The sequence below is a fragment of the Vigna unguiculata genome, chromosome 9 (assembly GCF_037176805.1).
Source record: "Vigna unguiculata cultivar grain cowpea cultivar isolate G323 ecotype 2 chromosome 9, ASM3717680v1, whole genome shotgun sequence".
Classification (NCBI taxonomy): domain Eukaryota; kingdom Viridiplantae; phylum Streptophyta; class Magnoliopsida; order Fabales; family Fabaceae; genus Vigna; species Vigna unguiculata.
The window spans coordinates 14,572,072-14,586,955 of NC_140800.1; the positions used below are offsets into that span (position 1 = coordinate 14,572,072).

The following is a 14,884-nucleotide window of genomic DNA, read 5'->3' on the forward strand; positions in this document are numbered from 1 at the left end:
GTCTGACATCTCTTATTTGTTCTCCGCAGGAACAAACCCAGTTTTTTGGGTTTTAGCATCGATATGATGGGGGAATTGGCTCATTTATAGGGTTTTATGGTTTCGGAGTCATTTTGATCAGGAAAAAAAGGTCTTTAGCAACTGTTTGAATGCAAAATTTTATGAATTATATTGTGTAGTGGTTTGAGGTATTTTGATGAATCATTGTGTGTATGAACATGAGTGTGATTTAGGGTTGGGAAAGGAATTGAGAATTTATGTTCTAGGGGATAATTGATGTATGAATTGCAATGAGAATATGTGTGTTGGAGTTTAAATTTATCTTATGTACAATTGGGGGTTTGGTTGCTTGCTGGTGTGTGAAAATTGACAAAGGGAATGTGTTTGGGGATTTTAGGGTTTTCGCAGGTGCAAGAGAATTCTGGGTTTTACCAAGAATTGGATGCAACGCCTGGCGGCACCTAGCTTGAGTGTGTTTGAGTGTTTTGTGATGCGAAGGTTACGGAGTTGGAATTTTGTGGGTGGGTAACTTAGTTTAGGGAGGGATAATGGTATAATAGATAACATATGTAATGGTGGTGAGCTAATACATGTAAGGTGAGGATAATGGAGGCTAAACTTGATTTTAATTTAAAGATTTGGGAATAATGAAATGTTGTAAATATTGTTTGGAGGTAAGTTTAATGTGGCATGAGTTAGTAGCATGGTTGGGTACTGTTATAAGTTCCAAGAGCTTGGATGTCCCTTTGGTTGAGTTACATGTGGGAGTAGTTTTATTGGTGAATATTTGGGCCTTCACATATTTGAATTGGATGGTTGTAGTTATTGTTGTTATAAGCCTTGAGTTGTGAGATATCATGGATGAATAGACTATTGTTGTAGATTCTCTATAAGTAGAATTAGCTTGCGGTTAAATTCCAGGGTGCCATGATTCCAAAAGTGTGATGGTATATGCACTCATAGCACCACCACACTTATCCTTTTGCACTCCTAGGCAAAATTGAGTAATTTCAAAACTTTGTTCTAAGGTATTTTATTACGTATCTACATTGGATCAAAGGAATGACATTACTGGAAACAAATCAATATGCTAGAAATCAATTTGTCAAGCTCAATCAAATAGACAAGTTATATTTTTTTCACACATGAGTTAATCTTTTGAATTTACATTAAAATCCAATATGAAAGATTTCACTTGAGTTTAAAATGTATATTTTCTCTCCAAAATTCGCTAAGTGTTTTTGCTTGTGTTTTCACTCAAAATACCTATGCAAGTAAACACTCATGATGTAAGATCTGGAAAAAATTTAGAATAAATAGAAATCATTGGAAGGAATTAATGACTTGATTAAGATTGTTAATTTATATAATTTACTGAATTATGAAATATTGGGATAATTATTTAAGTGATTATGTGATATCCCATTTAAATAGAATAAATCTACTAAATAAAATATCGTATAATTATAGTATTAAAAGAGCACACGAGTTGAACAATATACATATAAGGATCCACTATTACAGTCATCCAGGGATACACTTACAAAGGAAACTTAGACATGCCACAATGCCATAAACAAAACATAAGTAAAGAGTGTTAACAATTTTGCAAAAGAGATGCTCCTAGAGCAAGGAATTGCATAGGCCTAGGGGCCTTAAGACTACTCATAAGAGCCATAGTTAATGTAAGACCCGGGAAAAATTAGACTAAAGGGAAACACATGAGAAAAATTAATGGCTTGGTTAATATTGTTGATTTATTTAATTTAATTAGGTTATTAAATTATGAAATATGAAATAATTATTATTTGAATGATTTAAGTTATTGTGGTATTTATAATAATTATTTAAGTGATGTAAGTGATTGTTTTATTTATTTTAACGATTTTATTTAACTATGAAATATGAAACAAAGTTGTTTATAAAAGTGCGGTGCACATTGAGATCTTATTAAAGTAACTAGTTTAGTGGTTAATGTTATGGTTGATGTTGGCAGAGGGAGTGAGTTCAATTATCATCTAACCCTTCTAGATTTAATATTTTTTTTCTCTCTCCACTTTTTGGTGGGGCCCACTTAAAACCTTTAATTTTCTCTCTCTCTCGTTTAGTGCATCTGCAGCATCAGGATTTGGTTTTTTTTATTCTCATGTAGTTGCTTTCTTTCTTTCTCTTTTCTTTTCTTTTTCTCCATTGCAGCGCACCATGAAATATTTTTCACGTGATTTCTCCTCAAATAAAAGAAAAAGATCATTGGTTTTATTTTAGGAATCAGTTTTTATTTTATTACCTTACCAACCAAATAAAAAAAATATAAAGGAATATATTCTAGTTAGTTTTAAAAATTAGGGTTTTGAGAGGGAGAATAGGAGAGTTGGAGAAACATGGAGAGTGAAAGAGGAGGTTGCGGGAATGAAGAAACGCGTAGCAAAAAGACCATTAGGTATGGGAAGCCAACCTTGCTTTCTTCTCTTGTTTTCTTATTGTTTGTTTGATGGATGAAACTAGAAAAGCATGCATGTGTAGAGGAAGCTAAGTTGATTGTGTTCTTTTGCTTGTTCTTTTGTGTTATTCACAAACATGTTGCTTGTCTACCATGGGGTCTCATACCATGTTGTTTTCCTTCTTTACGTCTTGGGTATAGACCCTTACGTAAGTGTCATGGGGTAGTGCGTTTTGTTGTTGCATGGGGTTGGTTTCCTTTCATTTATCTCTAAGCTTTGTTTGTTGTGGGTATAGTTTTGGTTGCATGCATGAGTTTCATTGGTGGTTTTAAGCTGGTTTGTGTTGCCTTCTTCATGGTATGTGCAGAGTTTTAGAGGAGTGCTTGTGGGTCCACGTGATGCACCTACAACAACATGATCTGCTCACGTGTACAGTGCACGCGATCATCGCCAAACACAAGTAGATAGGGTGAGCTTAACTGAATAAAACATATAAATATACATACACATATAAAAAATTTATATCATACAATCACACCAAAGGAATCCCATCATCTGATTTCATACCACATGGCCACAACCATGTTAATTTGTGTTCTACGCCTCCTAGTGATTACCTCAAGATGCCTTGTTGCCATACCTATCGACCACAACCGATAAAGCACGTGCGGGAAACCATGCTACGGATCAAACATTGTAACTCCAGGTGGAGTTCCCAAATACGAACATGGTTCGCAACGTCCCAAGACTACCAAACTCGTCAGCTAACTACTAAGGAGGGCAATCTATCTGGACCCATCCGTACTGGCCACAACCAGCACACTCATATCGGCAACACTCACCAACCCGAGCTCAACTTAAGGGTTCCTCGTGTTCATCTATCATCCCGAGCTCAACTCGAGGGATGTCATTCTGAGCTCAACTCGAGGAATGCCACGTGCCTAACCCTTGTCCCAAGCTCAACTCAAGGGACACATTTCGAGCTCAACCCAAGGAACATCAGCAAACTCATCTTTGAAGTATCACTAAAACCTTGTAGATCACACAATCATACAGCAAAACACATCACTCTAGTGCCACCAGATCGCCTAGCGCTGCTCTCAAGGCGCCAGGCGTTGCTGCTTTCAGATCGCCTAGCGGGGGACACGTACCACCAGGCGCCAAGCGCTTCTACACCACTGCCTTTGCATCTATCGCCTAGCGGGACGCTCTCTACCATCAGGTGCCACGAGTACAAGTTACTCTCTGAATCCCAACTATCTCCTAGCGACTTCATCTCTGCCGCCATGTGTTGTATCAGTACAGTAACTGTACTGGTTTTTGAATTCTCCCCCACTGGTTTTCTACCTCTCCCTCTATACCAAACCAACACTGGACCTTACCTAATTGCACAATCTTGACACCATGTGGTTTAACTCCTTTTCCCATGACCTTAGTTCCAATTAGGTTCCAACCCAAGCTCACCAATAAATTGCCTTGCTTAATTCAATGTTTCTAACTTTACCATGTACCACTACTAATCTCATACCCCTGGCACACTATCGCTTATCCATAGGTGTCTAAAACTCTTGACACAACATCCCTCTCTTAATCCCATTTGTACTATGCTCCCATTTAGACAAAGTCCGCGCACATTTAAACATTATCTTGCCATTTAATTTTCGTTCACCATTTCTAAGTGCTTACCAACTTTTCCCTCATAGGTCTAATCCTATCAAAGAACAGATCACGATTTTGGACCTCTTTCACATAGTTCACACCATTTCTTAAATTTATACCATTTCGTACTACTTATAAATAGTCCTAGATGTAGTTGTTACCATCCAACTTTACATTTTACGCCACCTCTTTAAGTGAGGCGTTAGGATCCTATCTTACTTATCCAAAGATATCCCCAAACCAGTTCTTCCAATTCTAGATACAACTATAACATAACCTATCCTAGGGCCTACCCTCACAGCCAAGCAATAGCACTGCCACCGTGCTGGCGCCTACGAGATCCAACATCCACTATCTACCCTGTATTAACCTGTTACTCAATTACCTCACCAATCATTGATGCCCAACATACTTAGTCTTATCCAGGGTCAATTCCATAGAATTTAAACGCAATTCCAACATCCTCTTAATTCCTTCAAAACCCCAATTGGAAAAAACCCTAAACCAAGTTCATATTCAATTTCATTCAATTCCCTCGCATTACCATATAATATCACAATAATTCACTTTCACTTAGTCCATTCATAATCGAAACAACTCTTCTACCGATTAGAATCTGCCTAGAACCCAAAATACCAAAAATCTAGTCAAACTTGACTCTTATCGCTTGGCAGGTCTTCATCACCACCAGGCAATTCAACCATAACCCAAAACTGGGTTTTTCTAGCATGCGTCGCCTGGCGACCAGCGAGGTGCCGCTAGGCGGTTCCTCTTCAGGAACACAAAACAAGCAAACACATGGATGAGTCGCCTAGCGGCAATTCATCGTGCGCCAGGCGGTTTCTGGAAAATTTCTAGAACTCAAAAATTCAACAGATAAAGGGACATTCATGCATTTTATACCATACAACATATAGTTCATGCTTATACGTAAAATGTTAACGTGTAAAACTCCCCTAACCTAGATCCTTTTGCTTAAAAACTTGAATGGCTCTTGATTCTCCCTTGCCTCTAATAGACTCCCTTAGCCATCCTCAAATCAGCCTCACTAGTTCACTCAACACACTCTCTTTACTCTGATTTTCGTCTCCCCCAACCTATCCAGTAAAACCAGCCACAAAATCTCTCTCATTCTTTCTTAATTGGCCTCTAATTAGTGTCTTAATGTGAGTTTAATGAAGCAAAACGAAAATTAGCATTAATCTATTGTTAATTACCATTCATTAGTTGTCTCACGAAGGTTTTCCAGCCCTCCTTGGCTGTTAGGGTTTCATCTACACTTTCATATTCAATCCAAAACTAAGTTTATCACAAATAAGGTTTAATTTGGGTTCTCCAAGGTTTGAACCCACAACCATGCCAATGCCAAATCAATGCTTAACCAATTCATATCTCATGATGACTAATATAATTCAATGATTATATTATCCCACTACATGATCAACATATATTTAAAAATAATAACAATTAAATAACACATAATTGGCATACAAAGGATTTGAACCCAAGTCCTCTCACACAATTAAGTACTCTCAACCATTTAAGCTAGTACTTTTCCACATCATACAAGTTAGAATTTAATGCCATAAAGGCTCCCACTACCCACATTTATTAATTAATTATTTATTTAATTATTGGAGTTGGGTCTTTTAAATCTAGGCTTGGTTCTTGGATACTTTTAAAGGTTTGAGTTTTCAAGGTTTTGTATAATTGGTTAGTTCGTGCATGGGTAACATGTGCGTGTGTTATTAAGCAGGCTTGGCAACCATGTAATGTGTTAATGTTGTGGTATTGGGAATATATGGAGATGAGCAGGTGTAGGGTGCAGTAAAAGCCTTTCGGGAAGGTTTCTTTTATGGGCATAGTTCTCTTTCTTTTCTGTTTTCACATTACAGGGTGAGGAGGGGTTCATGGTTTTGCTTTTCTTTTTCCTTTCTCTTTCTATTATCCTTCACGTAAAGGCTTAACAAGTTATGATGTTTTATTACTTGGTGGGACTCATGGGACTTTTATTTTTATTCCTTATAATTCATGGTGCAGACCACACTTAAAAGGTTTGGTTTTCTCTTTTAGTATGTAGTATACTTTTAGTTTGATGGAACGTGGGGCCATGTGTGGGGCCACCTAAAAATATGTTTCTTTCTTCACTCTCTTTTCACATCCACATATAAATTACATTCACTCTCTTTCACTTTGTTTCATGTAGATGTATTATGGGTTTCGTGCAGCCACTTTATTTTTGCTTCTTTCTCTCTTTTTGCAAGTTTCATGTTAATTGGTTGGTAGAATATCTTGGGGCCCACATGCTTTTCATGCATACGTTGCTTTCAATTCATGGTTCTTTTCCTTTTGATGTTGTGTGTAGACCATGATTTAAATGAGTTGCTTTATATATATAAATAATGAAATGCATGGGTGGAGTTCACATGTAAATATAATTTCTCTTTCTTCCTTGTGTTTTTCTCTTTCTTACTTTGCTTACACTTTCACGTATGCATGGGCATATTTTTGTGGTTTACGAAAGTGAGTGGTAGCATCATGAAAGGGTTTTGCAATTATTCACATGAGGTTCTTTGGCTGAAGCTTTGGCATTTTAGCAAAGTGATAGTACATGCGAGAAGTCTATATGAGATGGTGGGGCATGTTTTTTGCTTTCTTGATTTAGTTATATCACATGTTTATATGCTTTATAAGGGAACACATATGCTTATAAATTGATGTTTATTTATATGCTAGCATTATTTGGTTTTCATGGGTTGCTGCTTATGGAGTTTAAGTGGTGGTTTGAGGACTATTATTTGAGTGTAATGTTATGGTTGTGTTGGATGAATGTCACTCGCTGGGTTCGTGTATGAATGTATTATTTGATAAGTTAATGGATTTATGTTATGAAACTTTATTTCCCATGCATGATGTGGTGGTGTGTACTTTGTTGGCAATATGAAATTCTTATGTGTTGAGTGTTGGGAGTGTTTTGCCTTGCTTGAAGAATCTTGGTGAAATTAAGTGTTGTGTGAGGTTTTCCGTACCTAGGAACCCAATGAAGACTCTTTCGCCTGTGTGAAGCAGTGGAAAGGGGTCATCTTTGGTTTGTGAAGTAGTGGTAGGGGATTGGTTCGAGTGTTGCACCCTCTCGCCTGTGTGAAGCACTGGGGAGGGGAAAGATGTTTCACCTTATTTCGGCTCGTTACGAGTATAGTGCCCAGTGTGCGATGCATCAACGTTTTTACTCATAATTTCTTGAGGAATAAGGGAGACAGTCTAACTGCGATAGTGGCACACATCGAACCATCTGTTCTAGGAAACTAGATGTTGTTGTGGGGTGAGAGGCTGCGGAAAACCAAAGCTTGATTATGATCACTATGTTTGAAGATTTGTGATGAATGTGATGCTATGTTTGGTTTAGTATGATTGTTTGGATTTGGGGTTTGTGTGTTCAAACCAAGGATGGATTGTGATCATAATGTTTTTGTGTTACTTGAATGCGACGTTGAGTATTATTGGACATATTTTATTTATGAAATTTTTTTATGAATATCATTGTTTATGGTTAGCTTACCCCGATTTGTTTGTTTGTGTGTTTGTTGTATATGCGATGATCGTATAACGTGTGTTATACGGGAGAAGATGATAATGCAGATGCTTTTGGCATGGAGTAGATCGACAAAAGGCTCTAGTGAACTCGGGAGATTTTATAATTTAATTAGTTATTTTAAAACAGATATTAAAATATATGTAATTTTCTTTTGGTCACAAATGTTATTGGAAGTTTTTGACAAAGTGACGGTGTGAACTATGTAATTTAAATTAAATTAAAAGTTTTTATTAGTATATTTTCAATGTTAATTCTTTCTCCGCTAAACGCAAAAATTTTCTAAAACGTTCCGTGACGTCCCAAAAATTGGGGTGTTACAATTAACAGGTCCAAACTAAACAGCACCGCTATCACCATCAGATCTACCTTCAGTATTTCCCTTGTCTGCTCCCACCAATAAGGTGATCATCGCAAAAGAGAAAGCAAAGCAAGGAACAGACACAAATGAAAGGGTAAGCTAGTGTAAAATAATTTTAACATGTTATAGCAAGCAGGTACTTAAAACAATTTGCAAGCATGCAACAAAGTAGGCACAAAATCATGTTATAGCAAACAAGAAGGACATTATGACTCAATTATTCGGATACATATAATAAGATCAGATTCACTGAACGTTTGCACTTGTGGTGGCCTCTACTGCTCTGCAGAGCCATTGCCAATGGGTTTCACCCTACCATACACAAGGTTAGCCTTCAAGCATCTAAGGCCATTATCTTGCCAAAGACTAGGGCCTCCCGCTACTCTCACCACTTGGATCATTTTGCTCTACATGAGACTAACTAATCCTTTAGAGTTTCGGGATGCGATCCTTACTTAAATCCTTATCTTAATTATATACATTATGTCTATCTCACACCAAATTCATGTTCCTCATACCATAACCACCACTTTTATCTCAAACATCCAATTCTCATGCCAAACACCGCTAACCAACAATTCCATGCCATAATCAATCCAAACATACCAAATTTCAGTTCATCAAAATCAAATAACATATGCTTTTTCACATACTTCATGCCTTTTTTTCAAGATCAATAACCAACCACAACTTAATCAGGAAAATAAAATGAAAACATGCACTATTCTCGCTTAGGCTATAAGCCTTCGCCCAAGCGACAAGGAGTGTCTCGCTTAAGCTAGGCTCTCTCGCCTGAGCGAGCGTGTTACAGTGGCACTTTGCGAGCTCTCGCTTGGGCGAGACCTTCTCGCTTGGGCAAGGTTACCACTTGCCCAAAACTAACGTCCCTCGCCTAAACGAGGACTCGAGCAGAGAACGCAGTTGATTTCCTCGAGTGCTCGCTTGGGCGAGCCCCTCTCGCCTGAGCGAGATTATACGTCGCTCAAAACAAGAGTTGGTCGCTTGAGTGAGATGCTAGAGCAAAACCAAGGCGAGCTTCTATTATTCTCTCCTAGGCGAGATGAGCTCGCTTGGGCGAGAAAATCAATTCTCGCCACTGTTCACACGTGTAGGGCAGAAACACAACTCAAAGCAACATCCAAAATGCAAGCAAGTCAGTTTCGCACGATCAAAAATATCATTCAAAACGCAACAGGTACGAAACCAAAGAGCACCACAGCTCCAAGAATCAAACAGTGAGCTGAAAACAGGAATATCAGGACAAAATGAGTGGAAAAGGTCAAACCCTAACTAGACCAACGTATCCAAACGGTAAAAAGAGGGAGAAAGGACCAAGGAACTTCAAGGTTCGACTTACTTGGAGGTATAATACTCTTAGCTAGCTCGATGTTGGAAGGATCTTTGTGCCCTAGCAGAGCTCCTTGCTGGAGAAAAGAAAGGGGGAAAGAAAATTGTTTTCTACAAAGTGAGACAGAGTGAGAGGGGTTAGGGGCTGGAAAGGGGTATTGGGTCCCCCTAATGGGTTGGCCCTGGGCCCACGAAAAGACTAGACCCAAATAACTTATAGAGTTGAAAAATGGGGCTTACAATTTAAGTTGTGGTTTTATTTATTTTAATTATTTTATTTAATTATATTATGCGGAAGATATGTGTTTATATATTAGTAGTGTGCATAATAACATGATTAAACATTTAGTCGAGTGGATAATGTGTATAGTTAGCATTGGCAGGGGCGTAGGCTCGAATCTTTGTTTGCCAAATATATGTTATATACTTGTTAAGATTTTTATTTCTCATTTAAGTTGTGGGATCCACTTATTTTCAATTAGTTTCCTCTCTTTTCTTTTATGTTGGGTCACATGGTTATATTTTTTCTCTCTTTTCTCACGCAGTACCCTTTTCTTTCAATTTAAAGGTTAGTGTTTTGGTTTTTAAACATATTGCTGCCACATTATAGATAGAGAATAAAAACGGCCAAATATTATATATTCTAAAAACGCATGTATAAAAACTAAATAAAATGGAGTAAGGGTTTTTAAAATCTACAAAACCTAAAACTGTGAACAGTCTAGACGAGGGTTTAAGGAGAGATGTTGCATGGGAAAGAATAGGGTGAGATGAGGAAACACTACTACATATTTGTTGTTTAGTAACATTTAAAAAATTTTACTACATTAGAAAAAATGTTACTAATATAATTTAGTAACACTATACCACATGTTACGTATACCCTATGTTATTAATAAATATTAGTGACACTTTTACGTATCAATTAAGACATTTATAAAAATGTTACTAGATACCTTTAGTAACAATTATTTAATAAAAATGTAACATTTTAAAAAATGTTACTAAATCCTTTTAGTTATAATTTTTTTATGAATGAGTGATATTATAAAAATGTTACTAAAAATCATTGGTAACATTTTTTTTGAAATAAAGAGACATTTTAAAATTGTTACTAAAAAAATTAGTGATATTTTTTTTTGTTAAGGCAACATTATAAAAATGTCACTAATATAAATAGTCACACCAACACTTTTTTTGACCAATTGATCTCTTGTAGTCATAAGAAAAATGATTTATTTTTCTCTTACTAGTAGAACCTGTTAATTAAGTATAAAATTAAGAAATAATATCTTATTACATATATAATAAATTACTACATACTTGAATGAACAAAGAGAAATAACTAACCAGTGTGGTGGACTGTTGGAGTTTGACTAGGTCTTGATGCAATTTCTTCCAACTCATCAAGGATTTCAATCGTAGAACCACTTGGAAATGGCACTTTAACATTCTTGGCCAGCAAAGATGGATTTCCTTTCTCACCACTAGCCATAAATCTACTTGACTTTGAAATTTTATGTCCAAAATAACCAATAGACAAAAAAGAACATGCATAGAACTTGGTACATTAAAAACAACACAACAAAAATTATGCATATAGAAACATTAATATTATGTTCAATGATTATACAATACTTGTGTCAATTGTTGTTCCAAGCACATCATCCCTAAACCAACTAACATCCTCACATTCATCTTCATCAATCAAAGATTGATACAAAAGTGAACTCTTTAATTCATCTCCCAAGTTGTTTTCCAAATCATTATTCTCTAAATCTCCATATACATCAAACAAATCTCTAGGGGTAGTTTTAGTGACAACTTGCCAATTATCCGCTAGATCTTTTGTATAAAATACTTACTTTACTTGAGTTGCAAATACGAAAGGCACACTTTTGTAAATCAACTTCCAAAAATTTACAAGTGTTAACCCAAAATGATCTTGCTTACTTTCAAACCAATCACATTTAAATAACACAAATTCATAGTGTCCATAATAATCTAGCTGCATTATATCTTTCAAAACTCCATAGTAGGTAAAATTTTCTACTTCAGGATTTTCATCTTCTTTATTTCTAAACCTAACAATAGATGAAGTAACCATTACTCCAAAGTTTTGTGTTTGTCTCTCACAACCCTCAATAATGAACTTGTAACCATTTATCACAAAAGCGGAAAATCTTCTAGCAACAATATTAGGCCCTTTAGCCAGCCATTTAACCTCCTCACTCACAACCAAATTTTTGACATGGTATTCAAACCACTTGTGAAATGTAAGAGATTGATCTTTTGCCATATTCCAATTTCTTGTTGAATTTTCATAAGCATTAATAGAGATAAATTCCTCATGTTCTCTACAAAAACAAAAATTGAATAAGTTCAAAAAATTTAAAATCTCACACAAAAGAGAAAAATATGAATATTGTCTTACTTGACAAATGACTTCGTAAGCTCACAATTAAACAAGACATAATGATGAGCTTGCTCCCACTCAAGAGGTTGCAAAGTAGTCATCACTCCATTACCTATTGGACCATCTAAATTAATTGGCAGCTTGTTGAACTTGTCAAACACTCATCCACTAAATATCCCTCTGCAATTGAACCTTCTGGATAATTTCTATTACGCACATAAGATTTTAACCTATGAAGAAATCTACAAGAATATAAAACTGTGATTAGGAATACAAGTGGAGGAAATAAATTTACCAAAAAATATTTCCTTAGAAAAAGAATTACCTTTCAATTGGATACATCCATCGGTAATGTACAAGCCCGACAATTCTAGCCTCGTATGCTAGATGTATCGATAGATGAACCATTATGACAAAAAAAGATGGAGGACAAATCCGCTCTAATTCACACAGAATTGATGCAATTTCTACATCCAATGATTCAAAATCATCAACTATGATGACTTTAGAACATAACATTTTAAAGAAAGAACTTTTTAATGGAGTAGGTGCTCCTCTCGATTCTTGGGTACCATCAAAACATTTACTATCCTCTTGCCACCTATATTTTGAGTCTAACCATCTTCGATGACACATATAGCACATCTTTTTACTATTGTTTAAGTACCTTAAGCATATGTGGTAGTTATATACAAGAGATGCCAATTTTCCACTTGTAGTCCAACCTGATAACATAGCATAAGCAAGAAAGTCATTAATAGTCCAAAGTAATGCAACATGTGCTTGGAAAAATTCTTTACTAGAAGCATTATAAGTTTCAAACCCTTTCTCCCACAACTCCTTCAACTCGTCAATAAGAGGTTCCAAATAAACATCAATACTACTTTTAAGGGTAGAAGGACCAGGAATTAGCAATGACAACATCAAGTAATACTATATCCTTTGGCCATCATCTTAAATGGAGTAAATCCATCACTTGCTAACCCAAGCCTAACATTTCGAGGAATTGATGCAAAGTTAGGATGGAGAGAATCAAAGGTTTTCCAAGCAAGTGAATCAGCTAGATGTCTTAGCTTTCCATCTTTGGTGCGACCTTCATCATGTCATTTCATTGATTTAGCAGTTTTTGATGACATGAATAGCCTCTTGATCCTTTATTTTAAACGAAAGTACCTCAAAACTTTAGCTGGAATTGGAAGTGAAGCTACCTTAGAAGAAACTTTTCTTCTAAATCTTTGATGTTTCATTTCTTTATATCCAGAAGCATGACATTTAGGACATCTAACTTCATTCTCATACTCCTTTCGAAATAAGACACAATCATTACGACAAGCATCAATTTTTTCATAACTAAAACCTAAGTCCTTAATGGTAAACTTGCAATCATGATATGATGATGGCAAACAAGAGTTTTCAAGAAGTAATTCTTCTAAAATTTTTAGCAACATATCAAATGACACATTACTTCATCCTTGGAGATTCTTAATATGTAGCAAATGAACAATGATGGATAACTTGGAGAAATTTTTACATCCAAGATATACTTCTTAGTGAGCATCACGTATTAACTTGGAAAACCTAGTTGTTTCAGTGTTAAACTCACCATTGTCTTCATATATAGTGTCATCAAAATCATTTTCTCTTAAATTTGGGGGAATCATGACTGTTTCCTCTAACAAACTATCCAAATCATTATGCATACTGAATTTCTCTCATTCGTCACTATACATCTCATTTGAAGAGCCACATTCTCCATGAAAGACCCACTTTGTATAGTTTCTATCAAATTCGACACACATTAAATGCTCATGCACTTCCTTTCGACTACCCCAACTACAATTTTTACACTCCTTGCAAGGACATAGAATTTGATCTCCTTGAACACTATTCTCATATGCAAAAATTAGAATAAAATCCAATCCATCCAAATACCTAGTAGATGATCTAGGTGCTACCATCCAATTTTTGTCCATGTCTATGTTGTCTTAGAAATAAAAAAAAATACCTAAAATAAAATAAAAAAAATGCAAAACTATCTATAAATCCAATTGATATAACAAAAATACTGCCTATTGAAAGTATTTAATGTAAATATCATCAATTATGGAGGAAACACATAAATGAAAAATGATTTTATTAAAGTCTGAAGATGAACAAAATTACCAAAATAGAATCAAATGCTATAAGATAGAGTCAACTTGATGACTCAAAGATACTTCTCCCCTTCAACCCTTCTTTCATTTTGTATTCCTATCAAGATTCAAATTACGATTAATAGCATTCACTTTGTCAATATTCTAATATAAGCTCAAGAATATATGATTGAAAAGGAAACATAACTGTAAAAATTAGGAACGAACAATATTTTTTAAATTGAACTCAAAACTGCCCTGTTAAATTGTGTTGTGTAGCACTGTTAAATCAGACAAAAAGAAAAGAAAAGGAAAAAATTATGTAGAAAGAAACACCTTGGTTATCAGCAATGTTATTAAATTACATCCCTATTACTGAAATTAAAGTTTTGAAATTTGTTAGGTAAAGAAAGTGTAGTCTGATTCCACTTTTTACAACCATATCTTATATCCATATTCCATATACAATGTACAAAAGGTAGTAATAACTCTCACGGTTGAATTTGTAAAATAAAATCACCATATAAAATCACTTTTGAATTAATAAACATGCTTATAAACATTCAGAGTAAATTTAATTAACATTGTACAAAAAGAAGAGTGGACACAAAGCAAAGTAAAGGTATATGAATCATCACAAATTTAGGGTTGGCTACAAATTAAAGTTTGTGATAACTTACACACTTAATTTAGTAAATATCATTTGCAACTTCTCAATTCCCAACATTAAGTTATATGGATAATCACTTTTTTATGCCATAAGCAAGAACCATATATATGTGTGAATATGATCATTTACAAAATAAGATTGAATAGTTGAACTCAAATATTGCCTAAGAACCTATAAAAGAATGAAGGAATCATTATGAAAGTAGGGTATAATTAAATTGAGAGTTACATCAGTAAGCAAACAAATTATGGGAAAAAAGATACTAT

General features: G+C 35.2%; 1 pseudogene; it reads right to left on the minus strand.

The window, feature by feature from the left end:
- Positions 1-11,027: 11,027 nt before the first annotated feature.
- On the minus strand, positions 11,028-13,789 carry LOC146883594 (uncharacterized; annotated as a pseudogene).
- Between the last annotated feature and the right edge of the window lie 1,095 nt (positions 13,790-14,884).